The 23668-nt window shown below is 49.3% G+C and overlaps 1 protein-coding gene and 1 long non-coding RNA gene across 6 annotated transcripts in view; one reads left to right on the plus strand and one right to left on the minus strand.

The window, feature by feature from the left end:
• Nucleotides 1-23668, minus strand: part of CHST1 (carbohydrate sulfotransferase 1) — a 100400-nt gene that overhangs the window by 70203 nt on the left and 6529 nt on the right. The window contains exons 1-2 of one of the 3 annotated variants that reach the window (XM_070228654.1): nucleotides 14256-14348; nucleotides 12932-12980 (exon numbers count right to left, since the gene is read on the minus strand). The exons of 1 other annotated variant lie outside the window; for it this stretch is intronic. The gene's annotated coding sequence lies outside the window, so the exon portion shown is untranslated. Of the gene's footprint in view, nucleotides 1-12931; nucleotides 12981-14255; nucleotides 14349-23668 lie in introns of those variants that run through there. One more of the 3 variants, XM_023653928.2, reaches the window with a different exon arrangement.
• Nucleotides 1058-23000, plus strand: LOC106781438 (uncharacterized). 3 transcript variants are annotated; one of them, XR_011423633.1, is made up of 6 exons: nucleotides 1068-1165; nucleotides 1696-1902; nucleotides 2492-2661; nucleotides 3235-3461; nucleotides 20253-20437; nucleotides 20625-23000. It is a non-coding gene; the product is annotated as an uncharacterized lncRNA (long non-coding RNA). The 3 variants fall into 3 exon arrangements; XR_011423632.1 differs by lacking the exons at nucleotides 20253-20437; nucleotides 20625-23000 and having other exon boundaries at nucleotides 3235-3790; XR_002811872.2 differs by lacking the exons at nucleotides 3235-3461; nucleotides 20253-20437; nucleotides 20625-23000 and having other exon boundaries at nucleotides 1058-1165; nucleotides 2492-2881.

The raw sequence follows: 23668 nt of genomic DNA on the forward strand, positions 1-23668 counted from the left end.
TGGAACGGCCTGTTTTCCTGGCTCTCCTTTGTACTTCTGGACTCAGTTCCTATTCCATTTTCACTACTGGACTCGAGCAGCCCTTCCGCCATGCCTCCCAGAGGAGCAATAATGATAGCTAACACTTACTGAGTGACAACTATGTGCCTAGCACAGACTTGCTCAGCTTTTCTGGGACTCCAGCTCAAAGGCCCTACCATACTCTCTTTCCTTTGTCATATTTTCCATCTCTTAACCCCCTGTCTCATCTCTCTCCATCTCTGACCCTCTCTTCTAAAAAGTGGTGTGCCGACCCACCGCCATTCTTCCAGAGGCCACATCCTCCACAGCTGTACCCTAAAAGGATGGGCCACTCCATCTCTGTGCTCCAACCATCCTTGCATACTCTAAGGAACCATTTTGTGGTCCAGGCTTCCCCTTTCACCATCCCAGCCAGCTCTTACTTCCAGGCCTTTGCAAAAAGACCATTGTCATGGGCAAGAAGACCACAACGGCTGCCCCCTGCCTGCCAGCCTGGTCCCTAGCCCCTGAGCCTTTAAGACCCCACCAGTGACCCCTTCATTTCACCCAAGTCCCAGACCCTATCCAGACCCCAGGAACAGCCTCCGCATTTCCCACAGTCTACAAACCTGCAATAAACACCTTACACTCCAGCCCCATCCCCACCCCCACCCCCACCCCCAGCCACTTTCCTCCCTCCCGCCCGCCCACCCACTTTCCCACCAACTTCTTAACAAAGCAAGCCCCCTTTATTTAGGGACTCATTCAGTACGACAGTCTCATATTCTTTTGGAGGCTTCCTTTCCTACTTTTAGACCCCCAGTTGCCTTCCTTCTCTGAAGGAGAAAACTGCCTTTCACCCTTTGCTAAGATGACTCTGGATGCAGACTACGAAAAAGGGCTGAACTGATACTGCCCAAACCGTCAGCCCAGGGTCTCGCGACGAGAGAACTGGCTGGTAACCGGCCGCTGCCCTTCCAAGACTCATCATTCACTGGGTTAAGGAGCTGTCAATCACTTCTGTTGGGCCAATGAGAAGCACCGCCTCACAGGAAATAGAGGTTGGAGGGCAGGCCCACAGTTCCCGGGCTATTTGAGCCTGCGGAGATGCCTCTGTTCTGCGCACCTGCTTCTCTCACTGCTGGGACCTGTACGGCGGGGGCAGGTGGACGAGGGGAGGGGACAGTCAAGTCAGCCTGAACCTGCACCTCAGTTAGGGCCTTCAGAGGAAAGAACAAAGGCTTAGCACCAACTAAATGTTGGAGTTTAGCAATAGTGACAGTGTTAGGAAGGCTGCCTGGCTGGATGCTGCCCCATCTCTGCCATCCCCAAGGTCACACAGTGACCCCAGCCATCCCGGGCCTCAGTTGCTGTTTCAAAAGGAGGAGGTTGATTCCCCAGGATCTCTCAAACCCCTTTCCTTTCTGATATTTTGGAAGACACCATGCCAGGACAGGGAGAACCCAACTTAACCACAGCCCAGTTGATTGTGAACATAAGGGAAGGCGATGGGTGGGAGGTGGAGAAGCGCTCCCAGGATCCAGAGCCAAGGGGAGGCTCGAAAGGAATGGAGGATGCGTTCTAGTCCAGGGTCTGCTCAGACAGGGTTGGTGGTGACGGGGAGCTGGGGATTGAAGAGTCTCCTCTAACCCCCTTTATGGGTTGTCTTGTCTTTCCTGTCGTTTCCTACAAAAGGTCCTTTAGAGAAGTTCCGTCTCGCCAAGTCGAACAAGGATCTGTATTCACAGTATGAGTGAGCCCCCTGCATTGGCCATCTTCCCTGTTTTCTCGACCAGCACCATCTACAGAAGCTGACAATGACCATTGGGTTTTCCAGTGGATACCAGAACGCCCCTTCCTGCTGCCTGGAGGGAAGACAGGATAACTGTTTGGCAGCAAGAGGTGAGCGTGGGTACGGAAAGTGGGACCCCTGCTCTCTCCTTTTCTTTTCCCCATATTCTTCTCCACCGCCCTTCCCTCCTCCCACCTGTTGACTCCAGCCCAGGCCACTCCCATTTCCACTCTTCGCTCCCTGCCCCAGAAATTCAGGGCGCCTTCGGCCATGCTGGGGAAGGGCTCTTCCCTGGTAAAGCTCTCCATTGTTTGCTCCACTGAGAAATAAACAGCTTCCAGAAAGTTTGAGAAATTGCTTTTTAGCAAGAGGGCACCAAATTAGTTTAGAAGGGTGGTGTGTAGTGAGTCTAGTTGGCAAAGCCATTTCTCTGACCCATGGGGTATCCCAGTCCTTGACGTGGGTCCTTGTGAATTAGAGGTTGTCAGCTGCAGAGATGTAATAAGCTTGTCCAGACCCAAATTCTCTCTTGCTGCTTCAGCTTCTATCAAAAAGCTTTCTACTTCTCAAACCGTCCACCTCCCCCATGCCACGTTTTTTCCGTCTCTCATTTTTCTGACTTTCATTGTGTTCTCCTTATTGTCTCTTTGCTTGTGTCTTTCTCTCTGGTTTGATTTTTTTTTCCTTTTTTTTTCTGAGGCCAAACAGGAAGCTGGAGAAGATGTGGGGATGGTGGTAGTCCAAAGGAGGAGCCTTAACCTGAGCACCCACCTTAGGAGGCAGACCCACCCTCCCTGCCCCAGCGGGAGTGAATGTTGCCCCTCCCCCCAGGTCCTCAGATGCTCTCTCACACACCCGCTTGGGACCAGGTTTGTTTTCCCTGCCTACAACAGATGGGTACCCCCTACTCTAACCCAATACCTCAGTGATTAGAACTGCTGACTCCTACCTCTCCTGCAGCCCCCATGGCAGGCCCCTACAGAACAAAACATAGTCACCTTAGACTCTGGCATACTAAGGCCAGGCCCTAACCTGTGGGCCTCGCTTTCCTGCCAATTTATTATGTAATAAAAATATTGTTGAGCGAGCCCTGATGGCTTGGCGGTTAAGTTCAGCACGCTCCACTTCAGCAGCCTGGATTCAGATCCCAGGTGCAGAATCACACCACTCGTCTGTCAGTAGCCATGCTGTGGTGGTGGCTCACATAGAACTTACAACTATGTACTGGGGCTTTGGGGAGGGGGGAAAAAAGAGAGAGGAAGATTGCCAACAGATGTTAGCTCAGGGCAAATCTTTCCCAGCAAAAAGAAGAAAAAATAGAGAGAGCGAGTTAAATAGTATTCATGTGTCTAAATATTTTTTCAAAATGCAACATTAAATCAAATCCCCCCTTCTTTCTCCTGCTTTTCCCCTTTCTATCTTTCCTGGGACCAAAATGATAGAGAGAAGCTGAGAAGGAAGGAAAGGCTGGGGAAAGTGTAACAATGTCCATTTCTCAGTGGAGAGCGACCATGAACCACGCTACACACTTATGGGTAGAGTGTTTGGGAGCACAAATACCCCTGCTCCCCCAACTAAGAAAATGGCTTCCCTGAGCACAGAACACAGCACTCGAGTGGGGGGGCTTTGCCCCTACTCTATTAGGACATCATATAACAAAGGTTTACAGGTAAGAAAGATCTTTGTGTATAATAATAAAAACCCTAAAATAGTTACATTTCGGTTCGTCCATGTACTCAACTATTATGCAGCTGTTAAAAATGCATTTGAAGGGGCTGGCCCCGTGGCCGAGTGGTTAAGTTCGCGCGCTCCGCTGCAGGCGGCCCAGTGTTTCGTTAGTTCGAATCCTGGGCGCAGACATGGCACTGCTCATCGGACCACGCTGAGGCGGCGTCCCACATGCCACAACTAGAAGAACCCACAATGAAGAATACACAACTATGTGCCAGGGGGCTTTGGGGAGAAAAAGGAAAAAATAAAATCTTTAAAAAAAAAAAATGCATTTGAAGACATTTTTCATGACAGGAGGAAAAAAGCATATTCCAAACCTGTATGTGCAGTGAGTTCATAAGCTTCTAAAGACACATAAACACCAACAATTCCAGAAGAGGTTGGAATTATGGCTGATTTGTATTTTGTTATACGTTTTTTATTTTCCACAGTGAATTCGTATTATAATCAGAAAAGAAAATTCCAAATTGTCAAAGTAGTTGATTCTTCCCTGTTTAAATGAAGAAGGAATTGGAAGTGACCGATTGAGGGAGCTGTTAGGGCTGGTGATCCCTGACATGACAGCTTGGGCCAGTGGACTTAGAAGACCCTAATGGGGGCCAGGAGCCCACAGCCCTGCAAAGTGTTGGGAAGACACCGGTAGATTTAGATCCAATGGAGGACAAGGCAGGGCGTTCCACCCTGACCCCATCTCCACTCATTTTTCCTTTCTTCCACCTTCTCTGTGATGACAAGCACTCCATACTTAAGGACCAAAGACCTGGGTTGAAGTCCCAACCCTGACAAATTATTCAACCCTATGGAATCTTAGCCCAGCCATCATGCAAAGCTCACTCGCACCACAGGGCCTTTGCAATTCCTTTTCAAGCCTCTTTCTGGAATGCCGTGCCCCCAGATCTTCGTGTAGCTTGTTCCTTCCTGTCATTTGGGTCTCAACACAAATGGCATCTCCTCAGAGTTCCTCACTCCGCTCACTTTTGTGACATTTTCCCTATTTTCTCTGAGCGTCAATCCCTAACTAAAATTATATATTTGCTTTACTGTTTATTGCCTCCTAGAAATTGACTCTTGGGGAGCAGGAATCTTGTTGCTTAAGCGCCACTGTATCCCCATGGCCTAAAACACTGCCAGTCGCTAATTAAATGAGCCACTCACCGTGCGATACATTCTCACCAGGTTTGCTTATTTCGTTTTCCTAAAAACCTCGTGTGGATTTACATATGAGGGAAAGGTTAAGAACAGAGAGGTGAGGTACAATGAGCGAGTGGCAGAGCCAGAATTAGAACTAATTCCAGAATACTTTCCACTTCGCTACCCTTCCCTCCCAGGCAGCCGGCGTGGGGCCTGTTTTGGAAAGAGAGCCGGACGGTTCAAGGGCAGGGAACGTCAAGAGCCAAGTCTTCGTCCAGAAAGTTCAGAATAGGGAAAAGACCGCATCGGTGTGGCCGTGGGAAGTCGTGGGAGTAAAGGATGGAGGGAGCCGAGGGGTTTAATTGCAGTTCAGGAGCTTGAGACAGTTTATCGGGATCTGAGCAACACACGGTCTCTTTTAGTCCTTCCAGAAATTGAAATTGAACACCTCCTGTGAGCTTCAAGCGATTCAGAACGTCCCCAGAACGGGCAGTCCCTGCCCTTAATTGAACACCCACTGTGCGCTCTCCGCGGCTCGGAACGCATCTAGGCTGCCCTCGTCCTCTGGGTGTCTGGGGTAGCGCATCAAGCCAACTGGGTGTCTGGTTAGCAGAGGTTACCTGCCCAGAGCAGAGGCAGATGGGAAATTTCAGTCATCATTAAGGTTTATTGACCAGCGCGGCTGGAATTTCCCGGAGAGAGGAATTAATCTCGCTGCCGACCGAGAGCAGACATCCTGCTGGGAGTAGTTACATAAATTCTGTTGCTCAAATTAATTAGGATTGTGATTCATTTGTTTAATGAGGAAGAATCTGATGGTGGCAAGAGGCAAGCCGACCAGGCCTTTCAGAACCCAGCCAATCCCAAGTGACACTGCGGCAGTGAGAGGCCTGGCTGGGTGGGAACAGGGATCTGATGTGAGCGGAAGAAGGTAGCCAATCTGGAAGAGGTGTAAACTGAGGCAGGCAGAGACAGCCAATCAGAAAACGGTGCCAGTTTAGAAGGGGGCCTGAGGCCCATGCCTCTCAGGCCCCTGAGCATGGAAGGACATCTCAGCTTCATCCAGAGTCTTCCATCCTCCTCCTTTTTCCAAGCCTTGGAGAAAAATGCTAACAGCTGAATTCACCTCACTAGCACTCCCGGGACCCATCAGCCATTTCCTCCCATCCTCCAAAATGCCAGATTAGATTATTCACAGGAGGAAGCATTCTTTCAATAAAGCAGAGACCTATTGCCTGAAGCATAGAGAAGTATTTTTCTCTTACTCCCATCTCCTAAAAAGAGACCCCTTCCTTCTACCCGGAATGCCCCTACGGCCTGTTTAAGGTAGACCTCCAACCCTGAGCCATCCTTGACTCTACCTCTGAGGCCCCTCCTGGCCCGGGTCTTCCCTTGCATAAGACCTGGGTCTCGGCTGCCATAATGCAGGTGAAAGACAGGATGGTGGCTGGACCAGCACGACAGCAGTGGGCATGGAGACAAGCAGAACCTCTGCACAACTCCTGGAGGAGTTATATTCACGTGATAGTCTATGTGGATGGTGCCCTTTGGGACAGAATGGTAAGGGTGCTTCCTGAAGGTGTGCTTCCTGGCAGCCCTGGCGAAAAGTGGTCAGAGTCAGGAAGGCGAGTCAAAAGGATTTGTTGCTGGACTGGAGGAGGAAGGAAGAATACTGTAAGCTTTAGGATTACTCATTCATGCCAACATCTCCAGAAATCCCTAGGGAGCCTTGTTTTCTTTCTAGGCTTCCCCATCTCTTATTATGACTGACCAAGATGGCACCACCCCCATAAACTATGAGTTGGGCACCACCCACCTTTTCACAAAGTAGGAACATTGTCAAGAGCATGTGTTTGCCCGCCCAAGGGCTTTGTCCTCTTCCCAGACTAGGCCCAGAAGATTTGCCTGGAGCGAGCCATGAAGAGCACTGATCTGGGAACCTGACGTCCAAAACCGGGTGACCCAGGACAAGTCCTGTAAGCTCTCTGGGGCTCAGTTTCCTCATCCTTGAAAGGTGCCAGCTTCTGCTCTGGGGAGAACAGAACTTCTGCTCTGTCACCATATGGACTGTCCCCTCTTCGGCGGCCAGCGAGATCTTTTTGAATTCTAAGTCAGATCTTGTCACTTCCTGTGTTTTAAAACCCTCCCAAGGCTTTCCAACACATTCAGAATTTAAAAAAAAAAAAAAAAAAGGCTACCCTCTGGCTGTGGCGGCCCCTGTGCTCTGATCCCCACCTTCCTCAGCCACACCCTCTGCGGCAGGTCTGCCGCTCCCCTCCAGTTCCCTCTGACCTTGAACACAGGCCCGCTCCCTCTGAAGGCCTTTGCGCTGGCTGGCCCGTTCCCTGGCACATTCTACCCCAGCTCTTTGCATAAGTGGACACTTCCATTTCTTTCTCTGCTTAAACATCACCTTCTTGGAGAGACCTTCCCCGACTACCCAATCTGGAGTGGCCGAGGCTCTACCCGTTCTCCTGTCTTATTTTTCATCCAAACGCATTTTCTACGGGCCTTTTTATTGGCTTGGTGTCTCTCCTTCCCCACCTGAACTTGACAGGGGCCTTCCCCATTGCATCAGGCAGGGGCCACTTAGGAAAACAGGAATCACGCTGGGCGTTTCAACAGTGATAATTTAATAAAAGGAGTTAGTTTAAAACATATTCTAAGGAGAGAAGAATTTAAGAGGGAGCACTGGATTAAGAGGGTATCACCACAGGAGGCAGTGGGGTTGTGACAATCTAGGAACTCGGAGGAGGAGCCCACAGAGCTGGGACCCAGCCCTGGCAGGGCACCATCCCACTGCCGCTCACCTCTGAGGAGGCACGGGAGGCTGTTCTGGGAGCGAGGAAAGGAACTGGAGGCCAGAACCAGCTGCTGCTACTAGGGACGGGGCCGTCGATGGGGCAACCCTGACCGGATGCAGCTAGCAAAAAGGAAGGAACAGGTCCCTACTTCCTCCCTGCGGTCTCCCTCTAGTGCCCCTGCTGGCAGAAACAGGAAGTCCCATGACAACAGAGCACCAGAGTTTGCAGCATCCTCCCCACCAGCTTCGCAAAGCAGAATGTAAAAGGTGGTTTTGGAGCTGGGAGACAGCAGCTGAGTAACTAGAACGCCTGTCTTGTACAATCCCTTAGCCCGCGTGCTTGATGTGCTTGGTGTATAGTAGGCGTTCAGTAAATATTGGTGGAATGGATGAATGAATGGTGTATGATGTGCCATGCAGAGTGTTAGTGGCCAGGGGTACAGAGATGAAAGACAGACTCTAACCTCACGCTGCTCACACTCTCGTAAGAGACAGCCATTGTTTATGGTTCAGGATAAGTGTAGTAACAGAAATAGCCACGATGTGCTGGGGGAGCACAGAGGAGGGGTTCTGTTCAGTGTGGGCACCATCAGGGGAGACCTCCTGGGGGGATCATGCTTCAGCTTGACGCTCAAGGGCAAAGAGGAATTCAGGAGGCACAGAGGGATGCTGAGGGTCAACGACCTGAGGATGCAGGGTACTCCAGGTCTGGGAACAGGTCGTGCAAAGGCGGGGAGCTCGGAGGAAGTGATGCATACAGTTCTTCATGGCTGGAGCATCCGTGGGAAGTGGTGGCGGCTGAGCCTGGAGCATTCGAGTCCAGCTCACGAAGGCTTCATCTGTTACTGTAAGGAATTTGGGCTTTGACTCAAGGCACAGGAGGGCCAGTCCAAGTTTCTGAGCAGGAGAGTGACATGATCCTATGTGAGGATGTGAACTTGCAGAGATGAGAATGAAGGCTGGTGACTAATTAAAAAGCTGTTACAACAGACCTGGGCAAAAACAATGGGCTCTCATCTGATTGTACTTTCATGGATGCGGTCTGCTGGATGTAGGTTACACCTCAATAACGTTGGGTTAAAATAATAAACAAATGCTGGGGATCTGAGCTACGGCTGTGGGAACAGACAACTAGAGGAAGAGAAGGAGAAGCTGCCGAGAAGCTGGGACCCTCGGCCTGGACTCTGCCTGTTGCAGGATAACCCGAGCTGTGGGGCCCTGAGAGCTGGCCAGTTCCTTGCATCTTCCCCGTCACAAACTCCTAAGATTGTGGAGTCGGAAGGAGCCTTCAAGAGGATGCCTCAATGTCCCAGCAGGAAACAGAACGCCAGTCAGATGGCTCAACTAAAGAGACTTGAATGAGGAGGGACCATTGCCAGCAAGATGGGCAGAAATAAAGAAACCAAGAAGGGCCGCTTGAAAAACCCCGAGACGACAAACAGCTGGAAGCCACCCCCAGGCCTAAAGGGTCAAGGCGGGAAGGCGTGTTACTGGAGCCCCATGAGGGGGGGGGCGGGGGGGGCACCACTTGGCAGGACCTGTGGCCAAGCGCAGGGGCACTTCCACAGCCCCTGCCACAAAGCAGAGAGGTTGCAGGGAAGAAATACTCCAGCCCGCTCTCCTCCCACCTTCCTGCCAGTGTCCCCCATAGGCCAAAGCAAACCGGAGGCAACTGGGAAGGGCGCCATTGACTCACTTCACAGAGCTCAGCCTCCCGAGCCACAGAGCAGCGCAAAGAAGGGAGACCAAAATCAAAGAAGAGCCTGGTGGATCTCCATTTCCACCCCATTGTTTACCCCAGAAGAGGCCTCAGAGAGTGGAGGCAATTCACCCAAGGTCAGGTAGCAAGTGAGTACAGGGCCATTGGCCCCTCTCCCTTGGGGTCAAGGTTCATCGCACACTGGGCCTGCACTGAAGGCAGCCAAGTGGAGAGGGCCCACTGTCCTGGAGCTTCAGCTGCAAACCCAAATGAACCAGAGGCAGGCGGCAGAGCAAGGGCAGCAGCGGGCAGTGCCAGGGGGCATGAGCACCCAAGGGCTGGCCATGCACCCTGTGTGTCCAGAAGGTAATAGACACCCACTGCCTTGTCTCTTTGTGCCCTGCTGTCTGCCCCCTGGCCCCCATTTTCCTCTCTTGAGTCATCCCCGAGCATGGGGGCAGGAGCTCAGCCCTGGGATTGGCAGGGACAAGGGGAGGAGACTGTGCTTCCCCGGTCGCCAGCCCTGCTCGTCGATTCCCTAGGGCTGCTCACTGATCCAGCACAAGATGGTTTAATTGAAGTCATTACAATAAATGGTGCGGAAAAGAAACACCCTTAGTCTGCCAGGAGCCTCGGAGAAGCGAGGGAGAGCTCTGGGAAAGCCAGTGGCAGCAGCGGAAGTTGGATCACAGCGGGCTATGGTGGGAAAGGCACGGGACCGAGAAGTCAGGTAGTCCTGGGTTCAAATCCTGACTTGGTCCCTTAGAAGCTGTGTGACCTTCGTCAAGTCCCTTTATCTTGCCAAGCTTCTGTGCCCTTGTCTAGGAAAATGGTGATATTGTTGCCTGCATGACCCTGGGCGCTGCCTGCATCTCCTGCCCCATCTCCCACCATCTGCCCCTCTCTCTTCACGCTGCAGCTGGGGTGCTGTTCCCTGCCACACCACGCTTCCTGCTTTCCTCATCCAGGTCCCTCTTCCTGAAGCATCTTTCCAGTTCTTCCCCACTCGCCTTTCAAGATTCAGATCAAGGGTCACCTCCTACAGGGAGACTCGCTCTTCCCCTCATGACTCATTGTCATGATAGCGTCTTCTTCTCTCCCCAGAGCTTGTCTTCTCACGTAGATAAAAAGCAGGCACTGTATCTTCTCTTTCTCGCCCTCACATGCCTAACGTAGGCCTGACGTCATAATTGTTTCAGCGGGGAGCACGGCAGGGTGGCGTGAGGGGCAGAGACTCAGAGCCCCAGGGTGGGTAGAGAAAGAACACAGCAGGCCCCGGTGGATAATAATCCACTCTGAGCTCCCTTCCCAGATAATTAGGATGATGCATCCATCATATTTTCATGTCTTCAGTCTGAGCCACAGCCCCGTCTGTGCCCAGGCCCAGCTGGCTCTCTGCTCAGCTTCATAAACTTGCATCTGATTCAGCTGCAGAAGACAGAGGATCCAGGTTGTGAAGTCATTAAATTTTAGCAGCAAAGAAACCTAATAACGTAGCAGGAGTGATGTCCCGGCACCTGCAAGTCTAGGTCATAGGAAGCCTCACAGCTTCCCCCTGGGTGTCTTGGAACAGCCCCTCTTGGATGCTCCCTCTGCGAACCCAGACACCACAGTGTGAGAAGCCCAAGGCACATGGAAAAGCCACGTCCAGGGGCTCCATCTGACAGTCGCAGCTGAGTTCCCAGCTGACAGCATCAACTGCCAGCCATGAGCGCGGGTCATCTTGGACATCTGGCCCCATCGAGCCTTCAGATGACTCCAGGCCCAGCCAGTGTCTGACGCATCATATGGGACATCCCAAGAATGAACCTCCCACCTGAGCCCAATCAACCCATGGAGCTGTAAGAGAGCGTAATAAATATTGTTTTCCGTTCCTAGAAAAATTTTTTGTAAAGAATATTAGAGAAATGTCATTTTACTGGTGAGAAACTGAAGCTCAGAAGAGCCATGTGATTTATCCAAGGTCACACAAGGAGTTAGAAGCAGAGCCTGGTACATGTAACCGTTGTCACCCACTGGCGCCATCAGAGAAAATGAAGAGAAGTGAGCTATCTGGGTCAGGAGTCAAGAGGGAGGGAGGAAAGGAGCTGGATTTTGCAGAAAACAACCCAAGTTAATTCTGTCCAGGAAGAAACCGCTTCCTTAGATCTGTATGCGTTTTTTTCATTTTCAAAGAGTGTCTCGCACCTTCTTAGAGTTTACAGACTGAATTGCTCCATATTTCAGCCTTGGGTTCATTTTATTTTTCCTTCCCCCTTGAGATAATTAGCCATAAGCTTACCTGAGTACATTTGTCATGTCAAGAAGACAATGCCTTCAGAGGGGAAGGGGCCAGAAAAGAAGGTCCAGTGACAGAGCGAAACCTCCCAGGGAACTACTCACATTTCCTGTGTGATCTGTCATCAGCTCTGCACGCGCAAGCAGGAGGGCAAACGAGTGTCAGAGCAAATGTCACCAGCCCGGCCACTGCACCCAACCCTGACCTGAACCAAACCCACACCCAGGGCTAGAGCCACGCCCCTTTCCCCATTCACTACCATCTATTTGGCTAAACCACAGGCCCAAAGAAAAATCTTAGATTTGGCTTTTTTTTCCAGCCCCTTCAATTTAAGCGACATTAATTTTTTTTTAAAGTGTCCGTCCTGTTGAATGGAGGACGCGGGGAAGGTGCGTTTCATTGTAAGGATAGAGCTGAGCCAGTCTCGCCTACACGGTCGCCTTTGAGCTGCTGTGAGAGGAGCTGGTTTCACATTTGAACGGCCCTCGGTCTGGGCCCCTAGCCCCACGGTTGTTTGTTTTGGAGCATTGCTGTGAGAAGCCTCCATTTTGGGGACATCATCTCTGATCCGTACTGTGACCCAAGGGCTTGATTTATTTTGCCTTGTGTTTCGTCTTCCCAGCAACCCTATGAGGGAGGCATTATTACCTCATTTTAAGTATAAGGAAATTCAGTCTCAAAAAGGAACACGCTACAAAGAGCAGAGCTGGAATTCAAAGCCAGGCCTGCCCGGTTCCAAACGTGTGCTCCTTCTTGCACAGGGACTCTGTCAGGGACGTATCGCCACAAGAAGGCTGTGAAACAAATGACCACAAAACCCCACTGGTGTACAATAATAAGCATTGATTGCTCATGCATCTGGGATGGTTGGCAGGGTGGTTCTGCTGATTATGGCTGTGCTCGCTGACACTGGGTTGGCGGTGGAGTGATCTAGGCTGTCTCAGCTGGGACCGTTGGGGTGTGGCTCCGCTCTGCTCCACATGTCTCTCATCCTCCATTAGGCCCGCACAGGCACGTTCTCCTGGCAGTGGCAGAGGTACAAGGAAGAAGGCATCCAGACTGACTGCACAAGGACTTCTCAAGCTTTTGCTCACATCCCATTTGCCATTATCCCGTTGGCCCGAGCAAGTTACACTGCCCGGCCCAGAGTCAGAGAAGGAGGACATTGCAGATGGCATGGCAAAAGGTGTGGGTGCAGAGAAGGAGAAAAATTTGAGACTACTTCTGCAATCCACCACACTGACCTTGGGCAAGTTCTGGCCCCTTTTGGAAACTCTGTGCATGCATTTTTTTTTTTTTAAAAGATCCTATCTACTTTGTAGGGTGGCTGAGAGCATTCAATAAGATAACTTCTGAAAAACACTAGCAAAGTCAAAAGTATTCTTTGAGCTGATGTATTCCAAGTATGCAGACGTGGTGGTGGGAGATCCCCTGTGTACATATTAATAGAGGTACATGAAAACTTCAGTTCTTATTTCTAGAGTCCAGAAGGCTTACCCAAGTCTCAGAGGTGACACAGCCCGATCACCGAGAGGACAAACAAGAACTGTAGGAAGAAAAGAAATGAAGAAAGAAACAATAAGTAAATGATGTAATTAAAGTTACTGTTGAAGAAACTGTCAAGGAGAGAATGAGTCAGCAGCAAGTTCACGCGATGAATCAGGCACAATGTCATGTTTCTAGAATTCTTGTCTATTTCAAGAAAGCCCGATGTCCCAGTTAAAAAAGCACCTTGAGCCTGTAGCAACAACATCTGGAAGGAAACACGCCTGTAATTTCAATTGCTCCTCAGCACCGCCGCTAACAACGGGTGGCGCCGAGTACTGGCCCAGAGTAGGCGATCCATCAAATCTCACGAGGGAGGGACCAGCAACTGCAGCGTCACTTCAGAAGTATTCAAGGGGATTTTAAATCATTTTTGGAGGAGAACTTTTGCAAAAAAAAAAAAACTTGCAACACGCCATTTGATTGTCAAAACAAGGCTGTGAATTCAATGCAAGATGATATCAATTGCTCTGTCCAACAGATGAGGAAACTGAGGCTTAAATGGCCTCTAGCTAGTGGCAAGGCCAGGATTAGAAGGCAGGCCTCACAGGTGTTCTTTCCCAAACTAACAGAGACCCGTGTTCCTACTATTGGTAACTGCATTCAGATTTTTTTTTAAGTCTGTAAGAGATAACATTGAATATTTATTGAGCTCTTATCTCATAAAGTGTGGTGGCTCATTTAATCCTCACCATAAACTGAGAGGTCGGTACACAAATGGTTCCACTTTAAGTTAAGGGGAAACTGGAGCTCAGAGATTTAAGCCACTCACCACAGGTGACATAGCCCATAAATGGTGAGCTGTGATTCACAACTCAGGTCTGGGTGACCCCCCACGCCACGTTCTCCACTGCCATCGTACTTTTTCAAATTGAGCTGTCACCTACATTAAAGCCTGGAGAATTACAAGCAATTGTATGAGGCCCTGCCCCATGGCTGAGTGGTTAAGGTTCCACGCACTCCGCTTCGGCAGCATGGGTACGCGGGTTTGGATCCCAGGCATGGACCTACTCCACTCACCAGCCACACTGTGGAGGCATCCCACATACAAAATAGAGGAAGACTGGCACAGATGTTAGCTCAGGGCTTATCTTCCTCAAGCAAAAACAGAGGAAGATTGGCAACAGATATTAGCTCAGGGAAAATCTTCCTCACCACAAAAAAAAAAAAGTTAAAGGAAAAGTTAAAAGCAATTATACAGATAAATCTACCACACACACACACACACACACACACATACTTTTGCCTCAGTTATTCAGAGAACATGCTTTCTGACCTGTATTTTCCACTTCACTTTGCTTACTGCTGCCTCTAACAGACACAACTCAAGGCAGAAGGGCGAGTGATACTGGTTCAGGAAACCTGAGCCGTGACCCTGAGCTGCTGACAGAACGTCTGATATTTATAGCAGCTTAGAGTCAAGTACCAGGGAAAGTGTGTTCCGGATTGTAGCAGATGTCCTCAGGGGGAAAGAAAACATCTCTATGAAAAATTGTGTGGGACGCTTAACTGATGGAACATCAAACATGAAAGGACAATTCAATGGGTTTGCATCCTGGTTATAAAAATAATAACGAAAGGATGGCCCAGCCAGTCTCTGTAGATAACGCTCTTCAAACATTTAGGATATAGCCCAGGAGAGGCCACATCGTTAGTTGAATTTGTAAATTGCCACTCTACACTTTAACAATTTTATTTATGCATTTACCTATTGATTTAGCTCTGTCCCATTCCACAGAGGATTTGAGGCTGAGTGTTTAATTGTGAAGACCACAGTAGATTGATTACACTGATGGCCAAAATTTCTCATGCCTCCCTGTACCTTGCCCTTGGGCAGTGTCCTCTACGCTGACTCCGTCTTGGCCCTATGACTTGCTTTGGCCAATGGAACAGCAGCAACTTGATGCAAGCACAACTTGGAAAAGCATGCAGAGGTGAGCCCACTCACCCAGCCAAGGCCATTCCAGACCAGCCAGCCTCTGGCCCATTTGCCAGTGACCAAAAGGCCAACTGAGAATAGCCAGTCCTGCTCAGATCAGCAGAACCACCCATAGACCCACGAGAAAGAACGGATTGTTGTTTAAAACCACTGGGTTTTGAGGAGCTTTGTTACACAGCAATAACTACCCGATACAGAGACTTACATTCTTTATAAACACTAATTAATCAACGAACATGTGTTGAGTGCCTATGCTCAGTCCTGTAGTAGGTTCTAGAAAATACAAAAAAAAAGTGTAAGAAATGGTCCCTAACTCCCTATTTTTTTGTGGCAAGACAGACACTTAAACCATGTGGAAATTGTTTACATCCTGCTCGGTCTAAAAGGCCAAACTCAAATGCCACTTTCCTCTTGAAGCATTTCTTTCCCCCATCTCCTCACCAAGTTGAACTGTTATCTTCTGCCTCCTCTGGGATCCTGCAGACCTTTGTTCAAAGCTCTCCCACGAGGCTTTTCATGTTACATTTGGGGTTATAAGTGGATGAGAATATGTTCATCTCTCCCACTGATTGTAAAACTGGGTCTTGCTCATCATTATGGGGACCTCCACCACCTGGTACACTGGCTGCATGAATATGAGCAACCTTGATAAATGTTTGTTAAGGGAATGCATGCATGAATGAATGAATGTTGTAAGAGCTCAGCATGAGGGAAAACCCAAATAGAAGTGTGGTAGTCCAGGAGGGTTTCATGAAGGAAGCAGAAGTTAAAGTTCCCAACAGGGGCCCACAGTAGGAACTCAGAATCCGTGGGCAGAATTCAGGAAGACCTGTGAAGTTTGATGAGGAAACAGTTACATCTTTGTGTTCACTGATCTCTAACTGAAGCTTAGCATCTCCTTCCATTATAAACGTAGTCCACAAACCACAGAAGTAGGTATAACAGATATTTTCCTATCACATATCTTATTGCGGATATCTCAAAATATTTACACTAATCACTATTTTGAAATTATAGTGGCTATTTAATGTGTTATAAAGAAGTATAATATTACTATCTCACAATTTCATTTTTTAATATTTTAATAACCACATTGCAACCAGTTTCCTTATAATCCTGTGTATTTTTTTATGTATTTAAAATCATATTTTTGAGAAGGGGTTGTAGGTTTCAGCAGACCACCAAAGGACTCAATGGCTCGAAAATGGCTAAGCCTCCTCCCTACCTTGGAGAATAGGCAGATTGCGACTACACAGATGGGAGAGAAGTAACCATCCCACAGAGATGACCAGCATAAGCAAAGATACGGGTGGGGACGAATACGAGATGCCAGGCAGGATGGAACGTTCCTTCCCTCCCAGCCTTGAGGAGACGGTCTCCTTGGCAAGGTTAAGTCAAAAGACAGAGGCTTTGTTAGCATAATAATGCATCAGAGAAGTGAGAGAATAACTGATTTGTCTTAGACATGCTCTAAGAATTTGGAGAACTTAAATTCTTAAGGATCTGACAGCGTCCCTACAGGGTGGAACCAGGACTCAGAGGAGAGAGCTTCCCCTGCCACGCACATCTCTAGTCAAGTTGAAGCCAAGGAGAAGCCACCCGCCTGCCCCTCAGGGACAGGTCCTCTGTACAGTGATAAGGCCACACCCCGCTGTGGCTCTGTCTGGGGGCACTGGGGGCTGACTCCTTGGGACAAAGGATGCTTTGCACCATTCTTGCACTCCGAGAGAATATGTAATTGGCTAACACGAAGACTCTCTTTCAGAAAAATGCGACTGTGACAGCGCGCCCTCCCAGACGTTACAGGCATAACAGAGGAGTGACCACATGTTTGGGGACAGCGTCAAGGCCACCCTGATTAGATCAGAGGGATGGCTCAAGAAGTTAAGCTGAAGGGGGACGGTGGCAGGGAAAAATGAAGGAGAGGGGAGCAAAGAATGACTCTAGGATTTTAAGAGCCTCTGACAAGGACAGGGAAGTTAGAAGACAGACGGGGCTTTGGGACAGATGGTAGGGTCTGTCTTAGGGTGAGGCAACTTCAAGGCATCTCAGGGAAAATGTGCCAGAGTCCACGGGGCTTCAAGAGTAGGACTCCAGGGAGAGCCTGGAAGGGAATGGGGAGAGAGCTGAGAGAATGATCCACAGAGAGTTGATGACTGAAGACCCCAAGAATAAAGGCAAGACAAGAAGGGACTGGACCTCAGGGAATGGCTACTGAATCAAGAGTGAAGACAAAGAAGTTAAAAAAAAAAAAAAAAACAAGAAAATAGGGAGACTCCGGTGTCCCAAAGCCAAGGTAGGAGAATATTTCAAGAAGGGGGTTAAATGCAGCCTAAAGCAGCCTAAGGAAGGTCTCTGGATGTGGCGGGAGGGTGGGGGGGCCGTGCGGGCTCACTTCCCAGCAAGCAGTTCCCACAGAGCGGGGTGGGAGCCCCCGGGGGGTGAGTGGGTGGAGCAGCGGGGGAGGCAGGAGACGTTGGGGCCAATGAAGGGGAGACAGGGAAGCTGGGCCTCCGCAGGGCAACAGCATCGAATTAAGTTTCTTTTTTTCAAGATGATCCAGATTTTCATTAGAGAAAGAAGAAAACTGCAAAGCTGGGGTATTTAAAGGTCATGTGAAAATCATGGAAACCTCAAGTTGAATCTGTTCCCACCTAAATAATTTTTGTTTAGACACCAGGCAAAGCCACTGAAACCAAGTCAGCACAGCTCCCAAAATGGAATGACTCAGACATCCCCGAAAATGTGTAGATGCTCTGAACCACTCTGCTAATATATGGTCTGCCCACACAGAGCCAGTGTCCCAGGCGTGCGACCCAGAGGCCAGAGCTTCACGAAGATTCTGCAAGGACAGGAGTTCAGGAAGTGGGGTCAAAGGAAGAGCTGGCGTTCCCGAATATTCTGCAGCTTAGTACAACATTCACCATTTAACCAGCACCTACTGTGTGCTAGTCATTTTACCCAGATTTTCCTCAACAAGACGACCAAGTATTTTTTCTCTGTTCTTCTCCCCACTGTCCAGATGAGGAAACCGAGGTTCAGGGAGGTGAAGTAACTTGCCTCGAACGCACAGCTAGTGATTGGAGGTAGTGCTGGGACCCATGTGTGTCTGTCGCGAGATCCCAACCTGTTTCATCCAGCCTATGACCTCAACCAACCCCACCCCACCCCCAAAAATGGGGAAAAAAGTGTCATCATCACCTGCGACAGCCAATGAAAGACAATCTCCCTTAATATCAGCATGCCTTTCCCAGTTCAACCTCTTCAAAAGTGTTTTCTTTAATTCTCAGAATTTAACCAATTATTTTTTAGGGAATTCATCCACTTATCCTCCCAGAACCCTTGCTGAGCCCTAATGCGTGGCAGGGCTGGGGACACAAGCCCCAGGGCTCAAGCAGCTCCCAGAAGGAAGAGGTCAAGATGCCTGGGTGGTCAGGGAAGTCCCCAGAGAGAAAGAACATGAGCCAAATCTATTTTCATTTCTGTTTTTGTTTTAATCGAAGTATTACTTGTAAATCTTTTGAAAAGTCCAATAGTGCTAAAAGGCTTACAGTCGAAAATAGCAGTGTCTTGCTCTCCATCCCCCACCCTATCTTCCTCACCTTGTTCTTCTGTTGTTGACTATTTTAATATAATATGTACTATTATAATATACTATTACTCCCTGTTTCTAATAACACGTGTATTCAATCTCTTTAGTCATCGTCTTAAACCTGGATAAGCATCTTAGTGTGGTAGACAGATTTTTCTTCCATTCCCTCTTTCCTTGACCACATCCTCCCAAAATACTTGTATCTCAATTTTTGAAAATTCTTATTCAACATCTTCACTATTATGACCATGTAAATAGGTTTTCTTCCTGGGCCAAGTAGTAAACTATGATCCTATTTCCTTTCTTTTTTGTTTTTCCTGTTAATAATTACCTCGTTTTTCATCAACTTAGGTTTATTTTTTTTAGAAACAATTGACTAAATCTTTCCATGCCCTCGATATAATTTTCCACATGACCAAACCTGTCGGATAATTTGTCAGTCTCATTTATTTTCCTGGCGACAAACTCCCTCCCTGCCTAGAACCTTCTGAGTTCCTGCTGATCGGGTCTGGCTGCTTCCTGGGTCAAGGCACACTGTCCTCCTGATGGTCCCTCAGCCGTTACCCGAGGAATTCCCTGCCCTCCTCCCTCCTGTGCCAGAGTCCCTATTCCTGGATCCCATGTCTTCTTTCTTCGCTCCCTGGTTTTAACTGAGCGCATCCTTCAGTAGTTTCGTAAGAAAAGGTACATGGGAGGGCAAATTATTTTAAGACATTAGGTGAAAAGACATTTTTCAGTGAGAATTTTCAGAGGCATTGGTCCCATTTTCCTCAAACTTCTAATGTTTCTGTTGCGGAGCTTGACTCCATTGTGATCCCCAGTCCTTTGTGTGCAGGACTGGGACCAGGGGGAGTGACGCACTGGCAAAATTTAAGGGAGCACCAGAAAATTCAGTGATCAAAATATATATTTATGCATACCTTTAAAAATCAAAATTAATGCCCAAAATCATGATGAACAAAATATCAATCTTAAATAAAGACGGGAACCTCACAAGAATTACCCTAATCCCAGCCCTGTCAGGTCTTGTCTTTATTTTAAATTTTGCTATTTTGTTCATCATGGAGTTTTTGCCTTACTTTTGATTTCTTTTTAAATAGTGCATCGATTTTTTTTTTATCTTGATCCTGAGTTTTTGTTGCCCCTTGAATTTTGCGCACAAGGCCTCAATCGCTGCCTCCTGATCCCAGCCCTTCCCCAGGAACTTTGAAGAGCTGCTCTATCCCTGAGTCTGAAATAGGATGACGAGCTTGGATATGGGCATTTTTTTCCTTCCTTGAGTTGGATGCTCAGTGGACTTCACCGTCCAGAAATCACATCCTTCAATTCTGGGAAGTTTTCTTGCACTATTTCTTTGACAATTTCATTCCCTCCTTCCTCTCTTTCTCAAACTCCTGTTCACGGAGTGTTCGAGCTCCTGGATGGATCCCCTGCTTTCTCATGTTCTCTCTCCTGTTTCTCCTCCAGCCCAGCTCTTTGTCTCTCTCTGCATCTTTCCAGAGAAAGTTCCTCCACTTCAACTTCCAACTCTTGATATCCTTTTTTAATGTTTGCTGTCAGAGTTTTTACTTCCGAGAGTTCTGTCTTGTTCTCTCATTATTCCTTTTTTATTCCACTTGGTTATTTTTCCACAGATGCAACATGCTCTTTGATCTCTCTAAGGATATCAATTATGGTTTCTTTGACCTTACCTCCTGCCCACTGCATAATCCCCATTTCCTCTTGGTTCATATTTTCCTCAGGGAAAAATGAGACAAAGCTTCCCTCGGACGTCAGTGATCCTTGGCTGTGTGTTCACATGTAAGAGCAGGCCACCAACAGGCCGGGTGGATGCTGTAAGTGCCTGAGATTGACGTGTCGATTGGATGAGCATCACTCTACAACAGTCGGTTGTTCCTGCCAACTTGTCTGCTACCGACTCCTAAACGTAAGCTCCTATAGGTCATTTCTTTGGGGCTATTTAGTTCCTCCAGAGAAAATATCCCCTATCTCCAAGTGGGGTAGGGGGTGGGGCACAGATATAAGCCTACCTCTGGTGCCCTGGAGTTGGGTGGGAGAAAGGGTCTGGGGGTCTCTCTGCTTCCCTGCAGACTCAACCCCCCTGCTTTTATCAGGGCGCCTCACTCCTCCCTTATCTACATCTGGCCTCCCTGAGACCAGGCCTCTGGGCTCTCACGAGAGTAAGAGGGACAGTCACCAGGCTGCACCGGATGGAATGAGGTCTGGGAGGTCTACTTGCTCCTTATACGGACTTTCAAACCACCTCCCTATTGTCAGCCCCCCTCTCTCTGCCACTTCCTGTGGCACTTGGTGCCTCCAACCCCTGCCCCTCCTGGGGTTACTGTGGAGGAAGTCAGCTTGCTTCTCTCCGAGCCATTCCCACCCTTAAGCAAGGTTGATCGTCCTCCTCTCCGCTAAGCCATTTATGCCTCCTCTAGTGGCTTTCCCTCCACTTACTGAGACTGGGGAGTACAGTCATCAAAGACAAAATTCAGGCTTCTGTTGCTGTTCTCCTGGTGGTTTCTGCACAGTTTTCAGGAGGAGAATGGAGTGGACCCATCTTTCTTCTACTGTCTTGGAAAGTCTTGAGCTCAGTCTCCAAGGCTGGGATAGGAGCTGCCCAGGCAGATGAGGCGCAGAAAGGTGTCCTGGCAGAGGGAGTGGTGTGCTAACAGGCAGGAGAATGGAAAAGAACTGCCTACAGTTGTGCGTGGCTGGAAGCACCCGAGGAGATGTTGGACCCAAGGCTGAGGAAGTGGATTGTGAAGGGCCTTGCGTGTGCCAAGAAGTTTGTCCTTGATCCTGGAGCAAATGGGGAGCATGAGGGAGAGGAGTCACGTGACCACATCTGCCACTCGGGGAGCAGCACGGCAGATGCTGAAAGAGCTGGGGGCAGACATGCCTCGGGGGAGAGAAAACCACTGGGGGAGATGACAATGGTTCTGCGTGAGAAATAGCAAGGAGGGGAACTCAAGTAATGGCGGTCACCATGTTGGGGGAATAAACAAGAAAACTATCCAAAGATGAAATCAACAGGACTTGTGACCAATAGGAACGGGGCACGAGGCCAGAGGGCAGAGACTAGTTTGAATCCAAGTTTCTGATTCGGGCAACAGAGCAGGTGGCAAGACTGTTCCCAGAGATGGGGAAATGCTGGAGAAGCAGCAGGTGCGGGAAACGATATTGGCATTTACATTACGTCCTTCCAAAGCCCAGTGTCTGGGAAGCCACCGTGGTACTATATAGTTGCAATCAACAGCCACATAGCAATTTGGGTCCTGCTCTTTCCTCTTAGCAGTATTTTCCAAGTGTCAACGGAATCCTCAAATGTCTGTCTTGAATTTGGCCACAGAGTTTTCTATCATGGTGATCAATGCACAGCGTTTCACCTCCTCAGGCCTCTATTCCAGACCTTCTGAAGAGGACTGCGAGGAACTCCACGGTGCTCTTGGCAGGACCTGTGAGTGGCCTCCACAGCCCAGCCTTCCTGCTTCCTCCAAGGATGAGGACCCCAGAGGGCCGGGTCAATGGTACCCACTCCATCTTCTCTGCCACCTAGAATGGGGTAGTGAGGAAGCGTGCTCGGCCACACAGCCCATGTAGTTTGCTGACCCCCAAGCCACCCCTGAACCTCATCCTCTGGTCACCAGGCAACTGTGACCCTACAGGCTTGGAGGGAGCAAGGCCCTCCCTCTTCCTTCACCTGGGTCCCCTCCCCTTCGCAGCGGCCATGCTGCTTTCTGCTGCCACCTCTCCCCAGGAGTGGCCCCTCAGACCTCCTCTCAAGAGGATGTAAGGTGCATGGGCCAAGTGACATCAGGGTGGCCCCAGACCTGAGGACAGCAGCACCCCCACAGAGGAGCTGGAGGCCCCGTGGAGGGGTTGGGGGAAGAGGAGTGGACCAATGGTTGTTATGGCAACCAGGGCTCCCAAGATGGAGGGAAGGGAAAAGGTGGCCCTGTGCAAGTGTTGCCATGGCAACCCAGATCCTTGAGGCCAGCTTTGAAGACAAAAGCCCCACACTCCCCACTCACAGAGAAGCGCCCAAGATGCCTCAGGACCCTTCGCAGTCTGCAGAGCCTATGGAATGGGTCAAGGTCTCCTAGGCCCGCAGGTGACTTCACAGACATGTTAGGGACAGAAAGCTTCCCCTTCTCTTTGGGAAGAGGGCAGGGCTTGGCAACCCATGGCTTCACTCAAGAAGCATTTACTAGACCTACTGTGTGTCGGGGACACTGTGATAAATAGGACCCAGGCCTTGTTCTCCAATGAGGGAGGCAGACATTTAAGCATCCGGGCGAGACAGTTGCTGGGAGAGGTAAATAATCCAACCTTTTCTGAAGATGGTGGGTCGTAGCCACTAAGTTTTAAGCGCACGTGCTCTGTGATCCAGCAGTCTCATTTCTAAGAGTCTGCCTACAGAAATAGTTGCACCTGAAGGTGGTCATTGCGGTGTTATTTACAGCAATAAAGAGTGGGAAATCGCCTAAGTGTCCCACACTGGGGGCTAATTAAGGAGATTTGGGTACATCCGTATATGTTCAATGTACCTACGAATCTGAGTGGAATAACACGAGAAATTGTTAGCAGTGGTCCCCAGGAGCAGTGGGATTGACCAATAGGATCAGAGAGGGAGTAGATGTCACTCTTCCTTCTGAACCGTTAAGCTATGTTACAAGAGCATGTATTATTTTTATAATTCAAGGAAAATGCTAGATGTTTGGGATCATGCAGGATGGTTGGTGCTACAATGAGACTGATGGAGATGAAACATGTGTACACGGCTGGTTCTAGTACGGTGCAAACAACCACATCAGAGAGGTGTTTACAGCGGGAACGCCGGGAAGGGAGGAAGAGAAGGTGGGGGAAGAGGGAAGTCTCGCAGGTTGCATAACATCCCATCAGAAGGAGGAGGAGGAAAGGCATTTTAGGCAAAGGGACAGCAGGAGGAAAGGCTGGGCGTGTTAGGCAATTCAAGTGGTCTCTGTGCAGAGGGGGCAGAGACGGGTGGGGGCCACAGACTGTCCCCAGGGGCAGCAGGAAGCCATCCCAAGTTTGGAAGCAGGAGAGGGATGGGAGGAGAGCAGAAGCCACACAGATATCCGTGGCTCAGCATGGCGGGCGGACTCAGGGGAGAGGTACAGAGGCAAGGAGACGC

The sequence above is a fragment of the Equus caballus genome, chromosome 12 (genome assembly GCF_041296265.1).
Source record: "Equus caballus isolate H_3958 breed thoroughbred chromosome 12, TB-T2T, whole genome shotgun sequence".
NCBI lineage: Eukaryota > Metazoa > Chordata > Mammalia > Perissodactyla > Equidae > Equus > Equus caballus.